The sequence below is a fragment of the Globicephala melas genome, chromosome 1 (assembly GCF_963455315.2).
Source record: "Globicephala melas chromosome 1, mGloMel1.2, whole genome shotgun sequence".
In the NCBI taxonomy this organism is placed as follows: Eukaryota; Metazoa; Chordata; class Mammalia; order Artiodactyla; family Delphinidae; genus Globicephala; species Globicephala melas.
The window spans coordinates 6462342-6486635 of NC_083314.1; the positions used below are offsets into that span (position 1 = coordinate 6462342).

At 37.6% G+C, this 24294-nt stretch overlaps 1 long non-coding RNA gene across 2 annotated transcripts in view; it reads right to left on the reverse strand.

The window, feature by feature from the left end:
* The window catches only part of LOC132593491 (uncharacterized), a 134219-nt gene that overhangs the window by 21403 nt on the left and 88522 nt on the right, over nt 1-24294 (reverse strand). For both annotated transcript variants that reach the window (XR_011377933.1, XR_009559083.1), the window contains 2 exons: nt 17797-17899; nt 17478-17601 (listed from right to left, as the gene is read on the reverse strand). This is a non-coding gene — a long non-coding RNA (uncharacterized lncRNA). The remainder of the gene's footprint in view (nt 1-17477; nt 17602-17796; nt 17900-24294) is intronic.

The window sequence follows — 24294 nt, forward strand, 5'->3', positions numbered from 1 at the left end:
ATTTGCTCTCTCCATCAAATCTAGAGACTTGCTAGGTAGAGTATCCTTGGTTGTAGGTTTTTCCCTTTCAACACTTTAAACATATCATGTCACTCCCTTCTGGCCTGCAGAATTTCTGCTCTAAAATCAGCTGATCTCATTATGGGAATCCTCTTGTATGTTATTTGTTATTTTTCCCTTACTGCTTTTAGTATTCTCTCTTTATTTTTTCTTATTTGGTTTACAGTGTGTCTTGGTGTCTTCCTATTTGGTTTAATCCTGTATTGGACTCTATGCACTTCCTGGACTTGGGTGACTGTTTCCTCTCTCAGGTTAGGGGAGTTTTCAGTGGTTATCTCTTCAGGTATTTTTTCAGGCTCTTTCTCTTTCCCTTTTCCTTCTGGAACCCCTACAATATGAATATTAGTGTGATTGACCTTTTACCAGAGGTCTCTTAAACTGTCCTGTTTGTTTTCTTTTTTTTCCTGTTCATCAGCCATGATTTCCACTACTCTGTCTTCCAGCTCACTGATCCATTATTCTGAATCATTTAGTCTACTATTGATTTCCTCTAGTGTATTTTTCATTTCAGTTATTGTATTCTTCATCCATGTTTGGTTGTTCTTTATATTTTCTAACTCTTTTTTAAAAACGTCTAACTTTTCATTCTGTGCATCCATTCTCCTCCTGAGTTCTTTGATCATCTTTACAATCATTACTCTGAACTCTTTCTTGGGTAGATTACCTATCTATCTCCACTTCACTTAGTTCTTCTTCTGGGGTTTTATCTTGTGCCTTTGTCTGGAATATATTCCTCTGCTGCCTCATTTTGTCTATTATCTTGTGCCTTTGTCTGGAATATATTCCTCTGCTGCCTCATTTTGTCTAATTTGCTTTTAGTATTTTTATGTATGTTAGGTTAGTTACATTTCTTGACCTTGGAGAAGTGGCCCACTCTAGGAAGTATCTTATGAGTCCCTGCCATGCACTTACCCTTTTGTTACCCATGCTAAATGCACTAGTGGTTTCTCCTAAGAGGGCTGCGTGGGTCTTTCTGTGGTGGTAGGATGACTATGTGGGCAGTCTGTTAGGCTTGTTTGGCCTCTAGTCTGGTTGGTTGCCATTTCCTATCCTCTGTGGATGATGCTGTTTAATGGGGCCTGGTTATGATGTGGCTGTTTGCAAAATCCTAGGGGGCCTCAGGGCTAGTGCTGGCTCACTGTGGGTGCAGTCAGGGTTCCAAAATACTGGGGCTGTTGCCCACCAACTAGCAGGTGAAGCCAGATCCTGGGGTTAGTGCCAGACTACTGGAAGGCAGAGCTGGTTCCTGGAGTCTGGCTACAGAGCCCAGGGATCCCAGAACTCATTTCACATTGTTGTTGGGGCAGGGAGATTGTTCACAGACATCGTTGGGTATGGGGTCTGAGGTGTCCTGAAGGTTGCTTTGGCCTGCTAGTGGGCAGGGCCAGGGCCCAGCTGGTCCTAGGATAGGGTCTGGGCTGCATTCCTGGATCACAGTCTTCTTGCTTCTGGTATCTACCCCCTGGTGGTTGAGGCTGGTCTAGACGCTTGTTCAGGCTTCCTGGAAGGAGGGGCTGGTGCCTGTCCACTGGTGTGTAGAGTTGGGTCTTGGCTCTCTAGGGGGCTGAATGTCTAAGGGCACGTTCAGAGGCAGCTGTGTGCTCTTTAGTCTTTAGGCAGCCTGTCTGCTGATGGGTGGTGCTGTATCCCCACCCACTTAATTGTTTGGCCTGAGGCATCCAGCCCTGGTGCCTGTAGGCTGGTGGGTGGTGCCAGGTGTTGGTTCTAATGAGCCAATATTGTCTGTCAGCTGCCAGCAGCAGTAGTGTTCACGTGACTGAATGTTCTCCAATATATCTGTCACCAATGTCTCTCTCCCCAGGTTGAGCTGCAGCTGTCCCCCACCTCTTCGGGAGACTCTCGAAGATCAGCAGTTAGGTCTGGCCCAGGCTCCTATCAAATTACTGCTTTTGCCTTGGGTCCCAGTACATGTGAGATTTTGTGTGCACCCTTTATTAATGAAGTCTCTATTTCTCCCAGTCCTTTGGGACTCCTGCTGTTAAGCCCCACTGGCCTTCAAAGCCAAATACTCTGGGGGCTCATGTTCCCAGTGCCAGATACTGGGGCTGGAGAGACTGATAATGGGGCTCAGAACTCTCACTCCTATGGGAGAACTTCTGCAATATATTCTCTAGTTTGTTGGTTGCCCATCTGGGGAGTATGGGATTTGATTATATCACAATTCTCCCCCTCCTACCCATCTTGTTGTGGTTCCTTCTTTGTGTCTTTTGTTGTACAAGATTTTTTCCAGTAGGTTACTGTCTTTTTCCCTGATGGTTGTTCTGCAGATACTTGTGATTTTGGTGTGCTTGTGAGAGGAGATGACCTCAGGGTCTTTCTGCTTTGTCATTGTGGCCGCTCTCCTGGAGTAAAGAAATTTTTAAGGTAGCTGGTGCAAACTTGAATTGGGTTTTAATCTTTGTTAAGAGGACAAAGCCTTGTTAGATTGTTAATCTGCTTCTAATAACTGTACAGTTTCTTTACCTTTAATCAGTAATCTGTTATAACTTTCCATATTTGCCTCTAAAACTTTTTGTCACTTTGATTAAGTGAATAAATATTGTTTCACAGTGATCTATGATATTTGACCAAGTCTTTTAAACCTTCTTTATATTTTTTTGACAAACTTCCCAAATCAAATTATAATGAAGTTCCTTTGACCCCTAGCTAACTTTGGGATGCTTCAAAGGACCCCTGAAACATCCCAAGGAGAGATATTAAGCTAATTAGGTTCATTTGGTGTGTTAAATTCCATGGGAAGTATTGTCAAATGAGTAGTAAATCTTCTTAGTTTATGTTGTATGGGTAAATGGTTGTTAATATTGGCATTCTAGTAATTATATGGCATTCCCTCAAATCTAGTATGTCCTGGTAAAATGTTATCAGTCATAATTCTAGTTATTATCTTTTAGTCACAGAAATAACCAAACTTCTTTGTCAGTTTCATTATAATCAGGTTTTTTTATCATGCCTTCTTAGGTCTTTTGCCAGTCATGGTCAGTTATGGTTTTACTCTGAGGACTTTTTCCAAGTACAGGTTTCTGATTAATTTCAGATCATACTGCTGAACTGGGTAAAAAAGAAGTCTTATGGGAAGGCTAATGGCTTCATAAAATTGTTTAAAAAAAGGATTAGTGACACAGGACTGAGTGAACTGGTGAATATGGGTATAATTTATGGTTTCTCTCTGAAACATTACTAGCTTTTAATCTGTGTTTTCCAGATTTAAGAAGACTCTTCCCCTCAAGCTAATTATGACTCACAGCAATTTGGTAAGTTACACCTTTGTAAGCAGAATTGAAACATTTATCTTTTCTCTCTACCTGATCCCTCCAGAGATTGGAAACTCTTAGGTTCCTAACAGCTTTACCAGATAAATTAGGAAGGTCACCTCCTAACAGATGCAGGACTGAAGGTATTCTGGGGACTTTGAAAAAGGGAGGAATTCACCTAAATCTGTAAGATGAAATCTGTGACAAGCCTTTGGCATGGCTTTCCTGGCCTTGAGAGGCCTTTAAAATTTCGATCTGAGATTGCTTATAAAAGTCCCAGTGAAGCAAATTTTAAAAGAGCCTATGATCAGTTACACTTATATACATCATCATGCCAAGTTTATTAAAACCAACAGATTAGTCTTAGTTTGTCTATATTTGGTAGAAATGAGGGTCATTTTAGAGAGAAAAAGATTGTTTCAGTGAATATTAAATTCTAGTTTTGTTATTGAAGTTGGTATTCCCTAAGACTCACTTCCCAGACAGCTCCTTGCTTTTATGTTATTGTAAATTTAATTGAATTATTAACATGACGCTTTAAGTTTGTTTCTGAAGTTTATCTCAGTAACTTATTTTTGGATGAAGATCAGACACCCCGTGACCTGCAACCACATGATTATGCATACTGGAGAAGCCATAATTTAAAGAACCATCTCCAACCTATATGGAAGGACCCTTATCAGGTACTCTTAACTAGCTCATGCAATGCAAAACTGAAGAGAATTGATGCATGGATTAATATTTCCAGTTAGAAAGGGCCCCTGCATTGGACTGGCCTATAGAGAGGAGAGCTGACCTCAAAATCACCTTAAGACAATGTTCAAATAAGGAGAATCTATCAGACCAGGATGAGAAGAAAACAACATGTGAAGTAGACAGCTGATCCAAAATGCCAGACCAGGTCTGTATACCATTTACTTTGACAACTGCTCACAGTTTTGCTCATGAACCAAATGTACTTCACAGTCTTATGCAGAATCCAATTGTTAGGATTATGGTCAATTATCTATATATCCAGTACTTCTGGGTTACCTTGGTGGATTTCTCCACTCCAATGCTCTAACTGGATGGCCCTTAGGAAATTATTCTAGAAGAAATTATAATTCTCTTCAGGCCACTAGTGATATTACTAGTTGGGATACCCTCACCTCACCAATTACTAAGTGAGGCAGAAAAATGGGTAAGTGAGCTGGAAGACAGAATGGTGGAAATCACTGGGGCAGAACAGAAAAAGGAATGAAAAGAAATGAGGACAGTCTAAGAGACATCTGGAACAATATTAAACACAACATTTGCATTATAGGGGTTCCAGAAGGAGAACAGAGAGAGAAAAGACCTGAGAAAATATTTGAAGAGATGATAGCTGAAAACTTCCCCAACATGGGAAAGGAAACAGTCACCCAAGTCCAGGAATCCCAGAGTCCCAAGCAGGATAAACATGAGGAGGAACACAATGAGACGCATAGTAATTAAACTTACAAAGGTTAAAGATAGAGAAAATATTAAAAGCAACAAGGGAAAAGCAATAAAAAACATAAAAGGGAATTCCCATACAATTATCAGCTGGTTTCTCAGCAGAAATTCTGCATGCCAGAAGAGAGTGGCACAATCTATTTAAAGTGATGAAAAGGAAGAACCTACAACCAAGAATACTCGACCCAGCAAACTGTCATTCAGATTTAACAGAGAAATCAAAAACTTTACAGACAAGCAAAAGGTAAGAGAATTCAGCACCACCAGACCAGCTTTTTCTAACAAATGCTAAAGGAATTTCTCTATGCAGAAAAGAAAAGGCCACAACTAGAAGCAAGAAAATTATGAATGAAAAGCTCGCTGGTAAAGGCAAACCTACACTAAAGGTAGCAAATTTCCACACAAATATGATATCAAAATCAGCAATCATGAGGTGAGTACAAATGCAGGATATTGGAAATGCGTTTGAAATGAAAAGACAAGCAACTTAAAACAATCTTGTTTATATATAGACTGTTATATCAAAACCTCATGGTCACCACAAATCAAAAATGTACAATAGATATACACACACACACAAAAGGAATCCAAATACAACATTAATCATTAAATCACAGGTTAAGAGAAGAAGAAAGGGGAGAATTAAAAAGACGTACAAAGAGTCCATCTGCCGATGCAAGGGACACAGGTTCGTGCCCCAGTCTGGGAAGATCCCACATGCCGTGGAGCGGCTGGGCCCATGAGCCATGGCCACTGAGCCTGTGCGTCCGGAGCCTGTGCTCCACAACGAGAGAGGCCACAACAGTGAGAGGCCCGCATACCGCAAAAATAAAACAAATACAGAACAATTAACAAAATGGCAATAAGAACGTACCTATCAATCATTAGATTAAACATAAATGGTTTAAATGCTCCAACCAAAAGACATGGACTGGATGAATACAAAAACAAGACCCATATATATGCTGTCTACAAAAGACCCACTTCAGATCTAGAGACACATACAGACTGAAAGTGAAGAGATGGAAAAAGGTATTCCATGCAAATGTAAATCAAAAGAAAGCTGGAGTAGCAGTATCATATCAGACAAAATAAACTTTAAAGACTGTTACAAGAGACAAGGAAGGACACTACATTATGATTAAGAGATCAATCCAAGAAGAAGATGTAACAACTGTAAATATATATGACCCCAACATAGGAGTACCTCAGTATATAAGACAAAAACTAACAGCCATAAAAGGAGAAACTAACAGTAACACAATATTAGTGGCAGACTTTCCAGACAAAAAATCAATAATGAAACACAGGCCTTAAAAGACATATTAGACCGGACGTACTTAATTGATATTTATTGAGCGTTCCATTCAAAAGCAACAGAATACACATTCTGCCCAAGTGCACATGGTATATTCTCCAGGATTGATCACATGCTGGACCACAAAGTGAGCCTTGGTAAATTTAAGAAAATTGAAATCATATAGCATTGTGGTGAGAAAAGATGCTTGATAAAATTAGAAATCAACTACAAGAAAAAAAGTGTAAAAACCAAAAACATGTGGACGATAAACAATATGCTACTAAACAATCCATGGATCACTGAAGAAATCAAAGAGGAAATTTAAAAATACCTAGAGACAAATGAAAATGAAAACATGGTGATCCAAAACGTATGGGACACAGCAAAAGCAGTCTTAAGAGTGAAGTTTATAGAAATACAAGGAAAAAAAAATACTAAGGAAAAAAAATACTCAATCTAACCTTACACCTAACACAACTAGAGAAAGAAGAACAAACAAAACCCAGTTAGTAGAAGGAAAGAAATCATAAATTTCAGAGCAGAAATACATGAAATAGAGACAAGAAAACAATAGAAAAGATCAATGAAACTAAAAGTTTGTCCTTTGAAAAGATAAACAAAACTGATAAACTTTAGCCAGACTCATCAAGAAAGAAAGGGAGAGGGCTCAAATCAATAAAATTAGAAATGAAAAAGGAGAAGTTACAATGGACACCACAGAAATACAAAGGATCATAAGAGACTACTACAAGCAATAAAATGGACAACCCAGAAGAAATGGACAAGTTTTAGAAAAGTACGAGTTCCCAAGACTGAACTAGGAAGAAATAGAAAATAATAACAGACCAAACACAAGTACTGAAATTGCAACAGTGATTTAAAAACTCCCCCCAAAAAAAAGTCCAGAAACAGATGACCTCACAGGCAAATTCTGTGAAACATTTAGAGAAGAGTTAACACCTATCCTTCTGAAACTATTACAAAAAATTGCAAAGGAAGGAACATGCCCAAGCTCATTCTATGAGGTCACCATCACCTTGATACCAAAACCAGACAAAGATGCCACAAAAAAGAGAGAAAATTATAGGCCAATATCACTGATGAAAATAGATGTAAAAATCCTAAACAAAATACTAGCAAGTTAAATCCAACAGCATGTTAAATAGGTTATACACCGTGAATAACTGGGATTTATCCCACGGATGCAAAAATTTTTCAATATCTGCAAATCCATCAGTGTGATACATCACATTAACAAATTGAAGAATAAAAACCATATGAGCATTACAATAGATGCAGAAAAAGCTTTTGACAAAATTCAACACCCATTTATGATAAAAACTCTCCAGAAAACGGGCATAAAGGGAACATACCTCAACACAATAAAGGCCATATATGACAAACCTTCAGCTAACATCATACTCAATGGTGAAAAGCTGAATGCATTTCCTCTAAGATCAGGAACAAGACAAGGATATCCACTGTCACCACTTTGATTCAATGTCATTTTGGAAGTCCTTCTCTCAGCAATCAGAGAAGAAAAATAAATAAATAAAAGGAATCCAAAATGGAAAAGTAGAAGTAAAACTGTCCCTGTTTGCAGATGACATGATACTATATGTAGAAAATGCTAAAGATGCCACCAGAAAACTACTAGAGCTCATCAATGAATTCAGTAAAGCTGCAGGATACAAAATTGATGTACAGAATCTGTTGTTTTCCTATACAGTAATAATGAAACATAAGAAAGAGAAATTAAAGAAATAATCTCATTTACTATCACATCAAAAAGAATAAAATACCTAGGAATAAACCTACCTAAGGAGACAAAACACCTGCATTCTGAAAACTAGAAGACACTGAGCAAAGAACGTGAAGATGATACAAACAGAAGGAAAGATATACAATGTTCTTGGATTGGAAAAATCAATATTGTGAAAATGACTATACCATCCAAAGCAATCTACAGATTGAATGCAATCCCTATCAAATTACCAATGGCATTTTTTGCAGAACTAAACCAAAATTTTACAATTTTTATACAAACACAAAAGACCATGAATAGCCAAAGCAATTTGAGAAAGAAGAACGGAGCTAGAGGAATCAGGGTTCCTAACTTCAGACTATACTACAAAGCTACAGTAATCAAAACAGTATGGTACTGGCACAAAAAAAGAAATATAGATCAATGGAACAGGATAGAAAAGTACAGGGAGGAGCTTCAAGATGGCGGAAGAGTAAGACGTGGAGATAACCTTCCTCCCCACAAATACATCAGAAATACATCTACATGTGGAACAACTCCTACAGAACACCTAATGAATGCTGGCAGAAAACCTTAGACCTCCCAAAAGGCAAGAAACTCCCCACATACCTGCGTAGGGCAAAAGAAAAAGGAAAGAGACAAAAGAACAGGGACAGGACCTGCACCTCTGGGAGGGAGCTATGAAGGAGGAAAGGCTTCCACACACTAGGAAGCCCCTTTGCAGGCAGACTGCGGGTGGCGGAGGTGGGAAGCTTCAGAGGCACAGAGGGGAGTGCAGCAACAGGGGTGCAGAGGGCAAAGCACAGAGATTCCCGTACGGACATTCACCAGCCTGAGAAGCTTGTCTGCTCACCCACCAGGGTGGGAGGGGGCTGGGAGCTGAGACTCAGGCTTCAGAGGCCAGATACCAGGGAGAGGACTGGGGTTACCTGCGTGAACACAGCCTGAAGGGGGTGAATGTGCCACAGCTAGCTGGGAGGGAGTCTGGGAAAAAGCAAGAGACTTTTTCTTCCCTCTTTGTTTCCTGGTGCGCAAGGAGAGAGGATTAAGAGCACCGCTTAAAGGAGCTCCAGAGAGGTCCGGCTATCAGTGCGGACCCCAGAGACTGGCATGAGATGCTAAGGCTGCTGCTGCTGCCACCAAGAAGCCTCTGTAAAAGCACAGGTCACTATCCACACCTCTCCTCCTGGGAACCTGTGCAGCCCACCACTGCCAGGGTCCCGTGGTCCAGGGACAACTTCCCCGGGAGAACACGCATCACCCTCAGGCTGATGCAACATCACACCAGCCTCTGCCACGGCAGGCTTGCTCCGCATCCCATACTCTTCCCTGCCCCTGGCCTGTGTGAGCCAGAGCCCCTGAATCAGCTGCTCCTTTAACCCCATCCTGTCTGAGTGAAGAACAGATGCCCCCAAGCGACCTACACACAAAGGTGGAGCCAAATCCAAAGCTGAAGGGAACAAAGCTGTGTGAACAAAGAAGAGAAAGGGAAATCTCTCCCAGCAGACTCAGGAGCAGCAGATTAAATCTCCACAATCAACTAGATGTACCCTGCATCTGTGGAATACCTGAATAGACAACGAATCATCCCAAATTGAGGAGGTGGACTTTGGGAGCAATGATATATATTTTTTCCCCCTCTTTCTCTTTTTGAGTGTGTATGTGTATGATTCTGTGTGTGATTTTGTCTGTATAGTTTTGCTTTTACCACTTGTCCTAGGGTTCTGTCTGTCCTTTTTTTTTTTTTTTAGTATACTTTTTAGCGCTTCTTATCATTAGTGGATTTCTTTTCTGGTTTGGTTGCTTTCTTTCTTTTTGTTTTATTACTTAAAATTTATTCTTAATAATTATTTTTAAATTTCAATAACTTTATTTTATTTCATTTTATCCTTTTCCTTCTTTCTTTTTTTCCCCCTTTTATTGTGAGCCATGTGGATGACAGGCTCCTGGTACTCTGGCCAGGTGTCAGGGCTGTGCCTCTGAGGAGGAAGAGCCAAGGTCAGGACACTGGTCCACCAGAGGCCTCCCAGCTCCACGTAATATCAAATGGTGAAAATCTCCCAGAGATCTCCACAAACGCCAACTCAACTACCAGCAAGCTACAGTGCTGAACACCCTATGACAAACAACTAGCAAGACAGGAGCACAACCCCACCCATTAGCAGAGGGACTGCCTAAAATCATAATAAGGTTACAGACACCCCAAAACACACCACCAGACATGGACCTGCCCAAAAGAAAGACAAGATCCAGCCTCATCCACCAGAACACAGGCACTAGTCCCCTCCACTAGGAAACCTACACCACCCACTGAACCAGCCTTAGCCACTGGGGGCAAACACCAAAAACAATGGAAACTACGAATCTGTAAACTGTGAAAAGGAGACCACAAACACAGTAAGTTAAGCAAAATGAGAAGACAGAAACCACCCAGCAGATGAAAGAGCAAGGTGAAAACCCACCAGACCTAACAAATGAGGAGGAAATAGGCAGTCTACCTGAAAAAGGATTCAGAATAATGATAGTAAAGATGATCCAAAATCTTGGAAATAGAATGGTGAAAATACAAGATATGTTTAACATGGACCTAGAAGAACTAAAGAGCAAACAAACAATGAGGAAAAACAAAATAAATGAAATTAAAAATTCTCTAGAAGGGATCAACAGCAGAATAACTGAAGCAGAAGAACGGATAAGTGACCTCGAAGATAAAATAGTGGAAATAATGACTGCAGAGCAGAATAAAGAAAAAAGAATGAAAAGAATTGAGGACAGTCTCAGAGACCTCTGGGAAAACATTAAACACACCAACATTCGAATTATAGGAGTCTCAGAAGATGAAGAGAAAAAGAAAGGGACTGAGAAAATATTTGAGGTGATTATAGTTGTAAACTTCCCTACTATGGGAAAGGAAATAGTTAATCAAGTCCAAGAAGCACAGAGAGTCCCATACAGGATAAATCGAAGGAGAAACATGCCAAGACACATATTAATCAAACTATCAAACATTAAATACAAAGAAAAAATATTAAAAACAGCAAGGTAAAACCAAGATAACATGTAAGGGAATCCCCATAAGGTTAATAGCTGATCTTTCAGTGGAAACTCTCCAAGCCAGAAAGGAGTGGCAGGACATACCTAAAGTGATGAAAGTGAACAACCTACAACCAAGATTACTCTACCTATCAAGAATCTCATTGAAATTTGACAGAGAAATTAAAACCTTTACAGACAAGCAAGAGCTAAGAGAATTCAGCACCACCAAACCAGCTTTACAACAAATGCTAAAGGAACTTCTCTAGGCAGAAAACACAAGAGAAGGAAAAGGCCTACAATAACATACCCTAAACAATTGAGAAAATGGTAATAGGAACATACATATTGATAATTACCATAAATGTAAATGGATTAAATGCTCCAACCAAAAGACACAGACTGGTTGAATGGATACAAAAACAAGACCCGTATATATGCCGTCTACAAGAGACCCACTTAAGACCTAGGGACACATACAGACTGAAAGTGAGGGGAGGGAAAAAGATATTTCATGCACATGGAAATCAAAAGAAAGCTGGAGGAGCAATTCTCATATCAGAAAATAGACTTTACAACAAAGACTATTACAAGAGACAAAGAAGGACACTACATAATGATCAAGGGATCAATTCAAGAAGAAGATATAACAATTGTAAATATTTATGCACCCAACATAGGAGCACCTCAATACATAAGGCAAATACTAACAGCCATAAAAGGGGAAATCAACAGTAACACAATCATAGGAGGGGACTTTAACACCCCACTTTCACCAATGGACGGATCATCCAAAATGAAAATGCGGAAACACAAGCTTTAAATGATGCATTAAACAAGATAGACTTAATCGATATTTATAGGACATTCCATCCAAAAACAACAGAATACACATTCTTCTCAAGTGCTCATGGAACATTCTCTATCTTGGATCACAAATCAAGCCTTGGTAAATTTCAGAAAATTGAAATCGTATCAAATATCTTTTCTGACCACAACGCTATAAGCCTGGATATCAATTACAGGAAAAAATCTGTAAGAAATACAAACACATGGAGTCTAAACAATACACTACTTAATAACCAAGAGATCACTGAAGAAATCAAAGAGGAAATCAAAAAATACCTAGAAGCAAATGACAATGAAAACACGACAACCCAAAACCTATGAGATGCAGCAAAAGCAGTTCTAAGGGGGAAGTTTATAGCAATACAGTCCTACCTTAAGAAACAAGAAACATCTCAAATAAACAACCTAACCTTACACATAAAGCAGTTAGAGAAAGAAGAACAAGAAACCCCAGTTAGCAGAAGGAAACAAATCATAAATATCAGATGAGAAATAAATGAAAGAGAAATGAAAGAAATGATAGCAAAGATCAATAAAACTAAAAGCTGGTTCTTTGAGACGATAAACAAAATTGATAAACCATTAGCCAGACTCATCAAGAAAAAAATGGAGAAGACTCAAATCAATAGAATTAGAATGAAAAAGGAGAAGTAACAACTGACGCTGCAGAAATACTAAAGATCATGAGAGATTACTACAAGCAACTCTATGCCAATAAAATGGAATACCTGGAAGAAATGGACAAATTCTTAGAAATGCACAACCTTCTGAAACTGAACCAGGAAGAAATAGAAAATATGAACAGACCAATCACAAGCCCAGGAACAGATGGCTTCACAGGCGAATTCTATCAAACATTTAGAGAAGAGCTAACACAGATCCTTCTCAAACTCTTCCAAAATATAGCAGAGGGAGGAACACTCCCAAAATCATTCTACAAGGCCACCATCATCCTGATATCAAAACCAGAAAAAGATGTCACAAAAAAGAAAAGTACAGGCCAATATCACTGATGAACACAGATGCAAAAATCCTCAACAAAATACTAGCAAACAGAATCCAACAGCACATTAAAAGGATCATACACCATGAACAAGTGGGGTTTATCCCAGGAATGCAAGGATTCTTCAATATACGTAAATCAATCAATGTGATACACCATATTAAAAAACTGAAGGAAAAAAAATATGATCATTTCAATAGATGCATAGAAAGCTTTCAACAAAATTCAACACCCATTTATGATAAAAACCCTGCAGAAAGTAGGCATAGAGGGAACTTTCCTCAACATAATAAAGGCCATATATGATAAGCCCACAGGCAACATCATCCTCAGTGGTGAAAAACTGAAACCATTTCCACTAAGGTCAGGAACAAGACAAGGTTGCCCACTCTCACCACTGTTATTCAGCATAGTTTTGGAAGTTTTAGGCACAGAAATCAGAGATGAAAAAGAAATAAAAGGAATACAAATCAAAAGAAGAAGTAAAGCTGTCACCAGTTGCAGATGACATGATACTATACATAGAGAATCCTAAAGATGCTACCAGAAAACTACTAGAGCTAATCAATGAATTTGGTAAAGTAGCAGGATACAAAATTTATGCACAGAAATCCCTTGTTTTCCTATACACTAATGATGAAAAATCTGAAAGAGAAATTAAGGAGACACTCCATTTAGCATTGCAACAAAAAGGATAAAATACCTAGGAATAAACCTACTTAAGGAGACAAAAGCCCTGTATGCAGAAAACTATAATACACTGATGAAAGAAATTAAAGATGATACAAAGAGATGGAGAGATATACCATGTTCTTGGACTGGAAGATTCAACATTGTGAAAATGACTCTACTACCCAAAGCAATCTACAGATTCAATGCAATCCCTATCAAACTACCAAGAGCATTTTTCACACAACTAGAACAAAAAATTTTCACAATATGTATGGAAACACAAAAAACCCCGAATAGCCTAAGCAATCTTGAGAAAGAAAAATGGAGCTGGAGGAGTCAGGCTCCCTGACTTTATACTACAAAGCTACAGTAATCAAGACAGTATGGTACTGGCACAGAAACAGAGAAATATAGATCAATGGAACAGAATAGGAAGCCCAGAGATAAACCCACGCATGTATGGTCACCTTATCTTTGATAAAGGAGGCAAGAATATACAGTGGAGAAAAGACAGCCTCTTCAATTAGTGGTGCTGGGAAAACTGGACACCTTCATGTAAAAGAATGAAATTAGAACACTCCCTAACACCATACACAAAAATAAACTCAAAATGGATTAAAGACCTAAATGTAAGGCCAGATACTATCAAACTCTTAGAGGAAAAGACAGGCAGAACACTCTATGACATAAATCATAACAAGATACTTTTTGACCCACCTCATAGAGAAATGGAAATAAAAACAAAAATAAACAAATGGGACCTAATGGAAAAAGCTTTTGCACAGCAATGGAAATGATAAACAGGACAAAAAGACAACCCTCAGAGTGAGAGAAAATATTTGCAAATGAAGCAACTGACAAAGGATTAATCCCCAAAATTTACAAGCAGCTCATTCAGCTCAATATCAAAAAACCAAACAACCCAATCCAAAAATGGGCAGAAGACCTAAATAGACATTTCTCCAAAGAAGATATACAGATGACCAACAAACACATGAAAGACTGCTCAAGATCATTAATCATTAGGGAAATGCAAATCAAAACTACAATGAGATATCATCTCATACCAATCAGAATGGCCATTATCAAAAAAATGTACAAACAGTAAGTGCTGGAGAGGGTGTCAAGAAAAAGGAACTCTCTTGCACTGCTGGTGGGAATGTAAATTGATACAGCCACTATGGAGAACAGTATGGAGGTTCCTTAAAAACTAAAAATAGAGCTACCATACGACCCAGCAATCCCACTACTGGGCATATACCCTGAGAAAACCATAATTCAAAAAGAGTCATGTACCACAAGGTTCACTGCTGCTCTATTTACAATAGCCAGGACATGGAAGCAACCTAAGTGTCCATCAACAGATGAATGGATAAAGAAGATGTGGTACATATATACAATGGAATATTACTAGCCCTACAAAGAAACGAAATTGAGTTATTTGTAGTGAGGTGGATGGACCTGGAGTCTGTCATACAGAGTGAAGTAAGTCAGAAGAAAAAAACAAATACTGTATGCTAACACATATATATGGAATCTAAAAAACTAAAACAAAAACAAAATGGTCATGAAGAACCTAGGGGCAAGACGGGAATAAAGACACAGACCTACTAGAGGATGGACTTGAGGATACGGGGAGGGGGAAGGGTAATCTAGGATAAAGTGAGAGAGTGGCATGGATATACATACACTACCAAATGTAAAATAGATAGCTAGTGGGAAGCAGCCGCATAACACAGGGAGATCAGCCCGGTTCTTTGTGAACACCTAGACGGGTGGGATAGGGCAGGTGGGAGGGAGGGAGACACAAGAGGGAAGAGATATGGGGATATATGCATATGTATAGCTGATTCACTTTGTTATAAAGCAGAAACTAACACACCATTGTAAAGCAATTATACTCCAGTAAAGATGTTAAAAAAAAGAATAGTCCAGCAATAAACCCAGGCGCCTATGGTCAATTTTGGTCAATTTATCTACCACAAAGGAGGCAAGAGTATACAATGGAGAAAAGACAGTCTCTTCAATACGTGCTGCTGGGAAAACTGGACAGCTACATGTAAAAGAATGAAATTAGAACATTCTCTAACACCACACACACAAAATAAACTCAAAATGGATTAAAGACCTAGATATAAGTCCTGATACTATAAAACCCTTATAGGAAAACATAGAACACTCTTTGACATAAATCACAGGAATGTCTTTTTTGATTCATCTCCTAGAGTAATGGAAATATAAACAAAAATAAACAAATGGGACCTAATTGAACTCAAAAGGTTTTGTACAGCAAAGGAAACCATAAACAAAATGAAAAGACAACCCACGGAATGTAAGAAAATTTTTGCAAATGATGAGAATGACAAGGATTAATCTCCAAAATACATAAACAGGTCATGCAGCTCAATATCAAAAAACCAATTCCTGGCAGTATCAGTGTGCTTGTAAAAGAAAAATCAAAAACAGGTTGTTTTACATAGTAATAATCGCCTTCCGGAATGGAATCCGTGCTGTATCAGTGAGAAGAGCTAGTGACAAAGTCAAAGCAGAAAATTAGATGGGTCTTTTCAGAAAGCATAAATAAAGAGCCTCCTATCCTGTGGCAGAAGCTCCTCTAGATCATGATAGATTCCAAATCAAGAATCTAGGAATGTGGAAAGATTTAATTACAAGGCCCTGAACATGGACTGTCCCAAACCCTTGCATCCCACAGTGAACTCTGATTTCTGGGTTGCTTTGAAAACCCCGTATTCCTTTTGCCAGCTTATATTTGGGGAGCCTGTTTGTTGGCTATTCTTTTCTTCGACTCTGTGTCAGTTAAGTCTCTAGCATGTGTTTCTTTACCTACCATCCAGTTTTGTTTAAAACACAAAACTCTAGCGAGTCTTGAGAAAAAGTCTTACTTGGTTACTAGTAATGTGTTTTTATTTATTCAGGATAGTTTTGTGCTAAGAACAGTGTTAGATTTAAAAACTAGAGGTTTAATTCCTCTTTTTTGTGTTGATTTCATTATTGAAAATAAATAGAACTTTGTAAAAACAAAAACAAAACAACCCAATCAAAAAATGGGCAGAAGACCTAAATAGACATTTCTCCAAAGAAGACATACAGATGGCTAACAGGCACATGAAAAGATGCTCAACATCGCTAATTATTAGAGAAATGCAAATCAAAACTACAGTGAGGTATCACCTCACACCAGTCAGAATGGCCATCATCAAAAATCTACAAACAATAAATGCTGAGGGTGTGGAGAAAAGGGAACCCTCCTGCACTGTTGGTGGGAATGTAAATTGATACAGCCACTGTGGAGAACAGTATGGAGGTTCCCTAAAAAACTAAAAATAGAGCTACCATATGATCCAGCAATCCCACTCCTGGCTGTATATCCAGAGGAAACTATGGTTGGAAAGGATACATACACCCCAGTGTTCATTGTAGCACTATTTACAGTAGTCAAGACATGGAAGCCACCTAAACGTCCATTGACAGATGAATGGACAAAGAAGATGTGGTACATATATACCACGGAATATTACTCAGCCATAAAAAGAATGAAATAATTCCATTTGCAGCAACATGGATGGACCTGGAGATCATCATACTAAGTGAAGTGAGTCAGAGAATGACAAATATGTGATATAGCTTATATGTGGAATCTAAAAAAAAATGATACAGATGAATTTATTTACAAAACAGAAACAGACTCACAGACTTAGCGAATGAACCTATGGTTACCAGTGGGGAAGGGTATAGGGGAGGGATAAATTGGAAGTTTGGGATTGACATATACATATTACTATATTTAAAATAGATAACCAACAAGTACCTATTGTTTAGCACAGGAAACGCTACTCAGTATTCTGTAATAACCTAAATGGGGAAAGAACTTGAAAAAGAATAGATACATGTATATGTATAACTGAATCACCTTGCTGTACACCTAAAACTAACACAACATTTTAAGTCAAGTATACCCCAATAAAATTGTTAAAAACCTCAGGGTAATCAACCAATGATCAGGAGATCTGAGAACCAGGAGAGACTCACCCAAATTCATCTGGACTTCTGAGGAGGAAAGGCCTCTGCCAGTACCAACGCTCCAGTTCCTTGTAGAGTTCAGGTGAAGGATAGGAGTCTGCTTTGGGCCCCTTCATTGTTTTCAAACTGTGGACTGAAAAAAAAATGTACAACCTCTAAAAGTTGAGAATTATGTTTTATTTGGCAGACAAAACTGAGGACTTCAGCCTAGAAGACAGCCTCTCAGACAGCTCTGAGGGACTGCTTCAAAGATTAGGGAGGAGCCAGGATACGTAAGGATTTTTGCAACAGAAACCAGGTAGTCAGAACATCAAAAGATTACTGTTACCAAATTCCCTGGTGGTCCAGTGGTTAGGACTCCACGATCTCGTTGCTGAGGGAGCAGGTTCAATCCCTGGTCAGGGAACTAAGATCCCACAGGCTGCAAGGCACTGCCAAAAAAAAAAAAAATTACTGTTAAAGAAAACCAGAGGTCTCTAGTTAATGAATTTAGCACTTTTCTATGTATGGGACAATTCAAGAGTCTGGGTTCATTGAAATCATTCCTTTGATATGCACCTTAGCTGTCTGGGGCCAGTATCCTGTTCTTTACCATCCTGTATCCCTTAAGGGTGTACAGTTTGGGGTGGCTGCAATGTTTGAGGGCTTGGCAGTGGGCAGCCTGTTTGTCTCCATCCGAGTTCCCTCAGGGCGCACCATCACCATGGGGCAGCTATAGTGGCTGATGGCCTGATGGGTGCAGCACCCTTTGTTTGCTGATATGGCAGGCAACATTTTTTCATCCACACCTCAAGGATGGTCAGGGATGAGAAATTTGGTCAGATGTCAAGGGCGATCAGACATTGATGGTGGGGTATTCTAACAAACTTGTCTCAGCAGGATTCTTGCTAAAATTGGTTCCTTAAAGACATGTTGAAGGATGGGTCCTAGTCAAAAAAGAGCACAGAGGATTCTGAATAGAGTTTGGCTAAAGAGAGAATCTTGTCTGAGAGGTAAAGATCAATTTCATTCTGAGCTATTATCTCCTTAGAAATTCAATTTCTAATTATGCTATTCCTTAAAATGTCAATAATTTGGACTATGATGTAATATGTAATATAAGTAAGTCACTATATTCCTCAATCTGGCAGAAAAATAGCAGTTCTTCATTTTATCTTATGGTTAACTCTTCTTCACCCATCGCATGCATTTTGTATAGTTGGAATCACCAAATAGGACTGTATTTAAAATTTTGGGTTTTTAAATTATTTTCCTTCCAATATACAGTTTCACTTATCTGAATATTGGTGGGCATGGGGGGATGAAAAACCAGTACTGGGCTTATCTTTAAGTATCATTAAGTATGATCTATTCAATACAACTTAGGTCAACAAAGATTAAAACTCCCCAAAGAATTAGAAATAACCTAAAATATGAATATTGCAGAATTTAGTCTTAACTTTATTCAAACATAGGTACTGGTAGTATGCCTGTTAGAGATAAACAGAAAATGATCCCTGGTATTGTAGAAACTATACTATAATGAAGGAAGGGAGGGAGGGAGGGAAGGAAGGAAGGAAGGAAGGAAAAGAAAGAAAGGAAAGGAAGAAAGAGAAGGAAGAGGAGGGAGGGAGGAAGGGAGGGAGGGAAGGAAGGAAAGAAGAAAGAAAGAAAGAGCCTGGTGGCTTCAGGACATGCTACCTCAAAATATGACACCTTGGCAATTGACTATTTTAAATGGAAGCAGTTTGAGAAAACAGCAGGAAGGTCACTCTGCCCTCCCATCCCCCTCCTTCTTCCCTGAAGCAGGTCATAAACCCTCACAAGAGAAGTGCCCTCCCTATATCCAGACCAAAAAAAAAAAAAATCCTTTTCTTCAAAGACAAAGGGATTCCAAGAAGAATCCTAACAAAGAGGCATTGCTAAGTTTCCCTGTTTCCTACACTTACCTCGTACTGTCTGACCTATCCTATTTCTCCATTAATCCATCAAACCTGCATGAAGAAAAGCAGGTCTGTTTCTTCAGGTTTTTGTTTCTTTGTGATTGCTTCCATGTCACATGGCAATTATATTAAATGCATCTATGCTTTTCTTTTGTTAACCTGTCTTTGTCAGTTTAATTTTCAGACCCAGCCAAGGACCTTAAGAGGATTGAAGGAAATCCTTCTCCCTTGAAAACCCAAAGGCAAAAGTTTTTCTTCTGATGTTGTATAAATAGGATGTGGTATGAATGCAAGAGACTAACAAAATAATGAACCACAGACCTAATTTCTTGTAAAACATGAAGCTTTGCACAGATTGTGGTAAATTGTCTTTTCATCCCAGTACATTTATCATTTTTTTTTTGATCAGATTGAGATTGGTGGCCATTTTTAACAGAGAGAGAATTTATTGGCATTATTCTGTCATTTACAAAGAAGGTTTCCTATTTCTTTCAGTTTTGATACTTTTAAAATTTTTCCTTAAAACTGCCAGGTTCATTTAGATTTTCAGTTCTATTGGTCTAAATTTATTTATGACACATTTTTAGTTTTTTTTAATTTTTCTATATGCAATTATTTTAAAATATTTTTTAAATGTCTGAAGCTATTTATTTGTAAGTTCTACCTTTTTTCTTTGAACTTACTTGCCAATGTTGGTCTATTTTATTTTCGTTTTCTAGAAACAGTTTTTAGCTTTGTTAAAAAATATGTCCCTTAACTTCTTAGTTTTTAGTTTTATCAGTTTACTAGTTCATGTTTTTTATTCCTTTATTTTTTAATTTTCTCTTTTTGGTTGGAAGCTCAGTACATTGCTTCCCAAATTTTTTTCTTTTTTTTTTTACTAATCAGGTTGTAAATTTCTAAGAAGGCCATAAATTACCTGATGAATACAATATTATCAAAATCAGTGTTTTTACATGGTGTGTTTTCATTTTCACTACTTTTATCAAAATAATATGACATACCACTTTATACTCCTGACTACTGTTTACATTCAATTCTATCCTATTTTTGCCATCATGTTAATAATGCCACAGAATTGAAAATATATGGGCTTTGTTTTCTACCAATCAATTTCCAACATTTCTGTAGCATTTGTTATTTTTAATTAGGAAAATGCACTGTATTTTATGTGAAAATGCATTTCCATACATTGTATCTTCCCATATTTGATTAAGGAAAATTAAATGTTTTTTAGCATGTATTTTCATAGCATGGTGCAAATTACAGTTATCATATTAAATAGCCATAAGTGTGTTATATGTTCATTTTGATTGCATTTACTTTGTATTAGAATTACAACTTACTCATTTCTTACAAACATGATAATCCTTAGTATTTAATATATTCTTAATAAAAAAATGAGTACATGAACCACACAAATAGTCCTTTCCATTTCCTTCAAATGTGAAGTTTGCTAATTTACTATTACATATAGACATTACCTTATGTATGTACTGATAGCATTGTCTCAATTTACTTGCAAAAATTATCCTCTAAAAAATTTAAGACAATCTGTTTCATCAATTGGAATTGGTTCACAGTTGTCCATAGCTTCCCCAAATCTATGTACTTCTGTAAAAAACTGTATTTTTTCTACATTCCAACTTGGTGATGATACAACCTCAGTTCATTTAAGTACATGACTATCATTCATTCATCAAACGTGTCCCTCCTGCTAGAACTGTGCTTTGAGAAGCAATGTTTCAATGTTGGTTCACAGGCTGTGTCCCAGGACTTCTTTTCAGTTCATATAAATATAGTTAAAGTCAGTTGGTGAGGGGGAAAAGCAATTTCCAAACCAAGCATACACACAAAAAGGCAATCCTTGACACACAGCCAGACACATTTTAAAAATAATCTCCTCAGTATAGACTGGTGCAGCCACTATGGAGAACAGCGTGGAGGTTCCTTAAAAAACTAAAACTAGAGTTCCCATATGATCCTGCAATCCCACTCATGGGCATATATCCAGAGAAAACTCTAATTTGAAAAAATACATGCACTCCAACATTCACAGCAGCACTATTTACAATAGGCAAGATATGGAAGCAACCTAAATGTCCATCGACAGATGAATGGATAAAGAAGATGTAGTACATAAATACAATGGGATAGTACTCAGTCGTAACACAGAATGAAATAGTGCCATTTACAGCAACATGGATGAACCTGAAGATTATCATACTAAGTGAAGTAAGTGAGACAGAGAAACACAAGTATCATATCATATCACTTATATGTGGAATCTAAAAAATATGATATAAATGAAATTACAAAACAAAAATAGACTCACAAACATAGAAAACAAACATGGTTATCAAAGAGGAAAGAGGGGGAGGGATAAATTAGGAATTTCGAATTAGCAGATATAAACTACTAAATATAAAATAGATAACCAACAAGGACCTATTGTATAGCACAGGGAACTATATTCAATTTCTTGTAATAACCTATAATAAAGAAGAGTATGAAAATAAATATATATGTACATATACATGGGTGTGTATATATTCAGTTATATATATATATATATATATATATATATATATATATATATATATATATATATATAAAACAGAATCACTTGGCTGGACACCAGAAACTAAAATAACAGTGTAAATCAACTATACTTCAATTAAAAAAAAAACCCACAAACGAAAGGGGTAAAGGGACTTCTATAAATTATGGTATATCAAAATTTACAGGGCTTCCCTGGTGGCACAGTGGTTGAGAGTCCACCTGCCGATGCAGGGGACACAGGTTCGTGCCCCGGTCCGGGAAGATCCCACATGCCGCGGAGCGGCTGGGCCCGTGAGCCATGGCTGCTGAGCCATGCATCCGGAGCCTGTGCTCCGCAACGGGAGAGGCCACAACAGTGAGAGGCCTGCGTACCGCAAAGAAAAAAAAAATTTACAGCACTATTTTTTCTTCTACGCTTTACCTTTTTTGTAACTGTTGTTTAACTTGTGTCTTCAATAATTTCTATTTTATTCCAATATAACAAAAGAAAGAAGCTATGTCACTGAAAGCAATATTAACAGGAGGTTTAAGCACACATGCCATTAGCTAAATAATATATAGCAATATTGAAGTTTTAAAGCTTAAGTCTTTCCTGCCCTTGTGGAAAGAGGTACTTGAAAAAATGTGCTGATTTTTTCATATTAGAGGAATTTGCTTCTATCATTTTCATCTCTCTTTCCATCTAAATCCCAGAGTCCATACGTTCTCCAGAAATTGTAAACTCTTTTTGTCACTACTCTATGGACTCATTAAAGTGCTTTCTAGCCAACAGTTATTACATTTATTTGGTAGAAACTTTTTCTGCTTCATTGGCTTCTAGGAAAACATAATGACATTTCTCCAAAGAAGACATACAGGGGGCCAACAGACACATGAAAACATGCTCAACATCGTTAATTATTAGAGTAATGCCAATCAAAACTACAATAAGTTATCACCTCACACCCGTCAGAATGGCCATCATCAAAAAGTCTACAAACAATAAATGTGAAGAAAAATAAACCCTCCTACACTATTGGTGGAAATGTAAATCGGTACAGCCACTATAGAGAACAGTATGGAGGTTCCTTAAAAAAACTAAAAATAGAGCTATCATATGATTCAGCAATTCCACTTCTGGGTATATATCCAGAGAAACCTCTAATTCTAAAATATACATGCACCCCAATGTTCACAGCAGTGCTATTTACAATAGCCAAGAAATGGAAGCAACCTAAATGTCCTTCGATGGATGAATGGTTAAAGAAGATGTGGTACATATATACAATGGAATACTACTCAACCATAAAAATGAATGAAATAATGCCATTTGCAGCAACATGGGTGGACATAGAGATTATCATACTAAGTGAAGTCAGTCAAAGACAAAGATCATATGATATCACTTATATGTGAAATCAAAAAAATTTATATAAATGAATTTATTTACAAAACAGAAATAGACTCACAGACACAAAAAACAAACTTACAGTTACCAAAGAGGAAAGGTGAGGGGGAGGGATAAATTAGGAGTTTGAGATTAGCAGTTACAAACTACTATATATAAAATAGATAACCAACAGGGACCTACTGTATAGCATAGGAAATTATACACAATATCTTACAATAACCTATAATGGAAAAGAATATGAAAAAGGATATATATATATAACAGAATCACTTTGTTATACACCTGAAACATTGTAAATCAACTATATTTCATTTTTTTAAAATTAACAAAACTACATAATGATGTTAAACTGTGTAACAGGTTGTGAAGCAGAATTCCTTCTGCTCCCAAATTGGCAAATAAGCCCTACAGCAGACAAAGAGGCTACTACTATATTGGTATGTTCTAATGAAAGCAATAACTACTTCTGGCCACATTCACTTTAGGGCTTATAAATGGGTGACCCAGATTTTATTTAATTCCTCCAGAACTTTGAAGCAGACGTTATTTATGAATAAGGATAATGCCAGTGGATATATCCCCAAACAACTGGATTTGAAGTATAAATTGTAAATGCTATAAACAGGATTTGTTCATGGATTAGAAGTTGCTGAAAAAGACTGGGAGGGATTTGAAATGGCTCCTGGAAAACTGGATTGAAGAATTGGATAGATTGCATTGCTTGAGCTGCAGAAGACTTGTAACACAGAGCAGTTATGGGATGGAAAATCATCATGCAGTTCACATTAGCAATAATGGAAGTTTTAACTATTGACCTTGAGGTAGATTAAATTATAACATATCTTGATTAGTTAAAAAATATTGCCTGATTTTTTGGCATTAGTTTCTGTTCTAAATAATGGTAGTAATTTTTTTCACTCTAAAACGGCTGTGTCACTAATTATGGATGAAT